This window comes from Atta cephalotes (assembly GCF_000143395.1).
Source record: "Atta cephalotes unplaced genomic scaffold scaffold00076, whole genome shotgun sequence".
Taxonomy (NCBI): domain Eukaryota; kingdom Metazoa; phylum Arthropoda; class Insecta; order Hymenoptera; family Formicidae; genus Atta; species Atta cephalotes.
Window position 1 is genome coordinate 67,041 of NW_012130140.1, and position 3,401 is coordinate 70,441.

A 3,401-nucleotide genomic window follows, 5' to 3' on the forward strand; every position below is an offset into this window, starting at 1 on the left:
ATTACTGTTATTACTATTATTTGTTTAATGTAATATTGTATAATACAATATAATTTATCATAAATATTTAAATTATACAATTTAATAATTTAATACTTGATTTGAAACCGCGCATGTTGAAATTTCCAATTTTGAAAGCGAGCTTTTGCTCAAATTCCTCTCTGTTATGTTAATTTTGAAAGATTTAATAAAGGTACGAGTCTAATAAAGCTTCCTCGCTAGGATTCGCGGTCCCTGTATCGATTCGCAATCGAAATAACGCCACGAGAAGGTGCGTCGGTCAAGGGGCGTAAATAGAGTGTATAGAGAAAAAAGTAGGAGGAGCAGCCGACCTGACGTAGGTTATCGGGAGTGCATATGTGAAATATTAATAAACGGGCAGTCAGTGAACGACTACGCTGTACGCGGAAGTGTTTTTGCACGTTATCGATATATTCCTCGGCTTTCTCCACTAGATACTATAGGTACTCATGCTGTGTACAAATTACAAATTGCCATTCTGCGAACATGAATGCAATAGACACTTATACACACGATAGATTAGATAATTATAAAATTTTATACTCTATCGCACTATTTTTACTTTAACAACATCGTAATTTCTTCTCCCCCCCCCCCCCACCTCATGCTTTGGGATTTTATGAAAAGATTCCATTCATGCCCCCATCAATCTGTGTATGATGTCGAAAATATTTGAAAAAAATGTCTTTATTCTAAAATTTTTAAATAAGAAGAGATATCCTTGTATTTTATCACGAATATATTAATATATTATTTTAAACATATAGTATTATTTTTTATCGTTTTTTAATCTCTCAAAGATTGCAGTAATTGTTACGAAATAAATTAGAGATTGGGAAGAAAATAATTGAGAAGAAAATAATTTTCAGCTTCTAATTTGTCTAGATATGCCCATTATTGAAACCCATTACACACGCAGTTAATAACACTTAATTGTATTATTAAAATAAAAATTTACAAATTGTACCCTTCAACCTTCCTTGCATATAACAGTCATTATTATGACTCAAGAAACAGCTCGTGATAAAAATAAGATTATGCGAGCGAAGCACAGGTGAATCGGACGAAAAGGTGAGACTCGGGCGGTGCGAATCGGACTTGGCAGGCACCACGCTCCACTTTTTCTTCGATGGAGGGACGACGAGGCGCTGGTGTGAGCGATTCCGCTTGTTGTTTCGCGCCGTTTCTGATAAGAACATAGCCGGGCCGGCCAAGAATTACCTGGACGAGTGCGCAGAAGGATAAGAATAACGGTGCCGGCCCGGTAAGCCGCAATTTGCCAACGGCCTGGGAACTGAAGGGCTGTGGATGGGTTGCCGTGTTCCAACGGGGGCAAATAGTCTAAATGAAAAGACCCCTCTGGTGCCCCTCTTATAGATGTAACGTTGCTTGAAGCACGTCATCCGAAAAAAAAACTGGATGATCTCTTTCTCGTTCGCCAACTACCTCTTCTCAGCTACGATTATTTATCCGCACTTAATTACAACGTAGATACTCTTATCTGAATAATGATCCTTTCTCGAAAATGAGAATTTAAATTTCGAACTCTAAGGCTTGCAGTATTAATAGTCGACTCATACATTTAAGACTTAAAGTTCTAAGTACAATCCTAAGATGTTGTCAGCCAATTACAGAACTGTATTAGCACTTTACATTATTATTTAAGACAATCTTAAAATAAGAATAGATCGTAAATACTGGCCTATAAACCTATGAGTCGTTTCTTTCTTCGGTGGCAGGTAACACGTCGAACGCGGGCATTGAAGTCTACTTGCGAATCTTTGCATTAACTTAATGCCGTTATATTTTGATTGAATATATGCAATTAATAAAGGAACAATACGAAAAGAAAATGAAAAAGACTTATCTATATATAATATATAAATGGATAATCATAGATAAATGGATAATTTTTTCGCGATCAATTAAACTACTATCCAATAACTTTTCGAAAATTAAACGCCGAATTATAATTAAGCAAATCGTACCTTATCGTAGATACTTTGATGAATTTTTCCGCCGAAACACCGCTAATTAGTTAAGTCTTGATAACGATTCTGCGGTTCTGTGGGCTGTGAGTGGGCGCGGAATGAGCGCGAGATTATAAATACCCGGCGGAGCCGCAAAAGTAAGAAAAGTTTAATCAGGACTTGGAGAAAGAGAGGGAGGGCCAAAGAGGGAAAGAAGAAGGGAAGCGAAGGGAAGGGAAGCGTCCTCGTGACGACTTGATGAGATAACTTTGCCCAAGTTGTGAAACAAGGGGCGTCACGATACGTGACTTCATGCGAGGGTAAAAGGAGAATCCGTGCTTCCTCATGTATTGGGGTGAGAGGGTGAAAGCGGAATGAGACTAAGGGGCCAGACACGCGACCACCTTGGATACCGCCCTGTCCTGTTCCTGAGGTGTATGACGACGATCGTATATGGCACGTTTACGATGCGTAAGAGGTGACTTCCTTCTGTTTCGTGCGAGGAAACGGAGCGCATTTTTGCGTGCGAAAATGCCTGTAAACTCTTCAGGGTTGGTACGGGGGGGAGGGGTGCTAACAACAATTCACGTGACATTTCGTGTAAAGTTTGGGCAATATTATCGTGAGCATTTGACACGAAATATATCAATGTAAAAGCATTAAAATAAATAGGACTGCTCTTGCGCGCGCGCGCGCGCACACACACACACACACACACACATACACACACACATACACACACACATATAGTTTTTCAATATAAGTTCTACAATGTTATGTCCCGAGAAGAAGAGTACACTCACTTGAGTGCGGCAAATCTACGCGAAATAAAAAAATCACCTGCTCACAAATCCTTAATGTACGTATAAGGATATTTGCACGTACGTCATGAGCCGTCCGAGGGATGTCGATTAGACCGATTACCGCTGGGATCGTCGGAGGCGGGTTCGGGGATGCGTTCGCCAGTTCGCCGGCTCATCACGTGACGTGATGTCACGTTACCTGGTGGTCGCCGACAGGTGTTCAGGTTCGCACGAGGTCCGATCGCGAGCAAGGACTAGGCGCGGAAATATGGCCCGTTATCGGTACAAATCCAGCTACATGATGGTAATAATCAGTACATCCGAGCAGCGGACGACAAGAAGCACGCTCGTAATAATAATGTTTTCGAGATCGATCTCTCTACAAGAAACATTTCATAAAAACAGTCTCTCTCCAAATAAAAAAAAAGATGCGAACGCCTTTCCGTGACATCTACAATGAGACTCGATTAGACATCTAAAGATAGAAAAGCGCGGAAAGATTTTGGGATGTCTCTTTGAAGAGATATAAATCCAGATTCCAAAATATAAATAAAAGGGATAAATCGCGTTTCGTAAAGTATAAAAGATTTTATATATATATCATTTT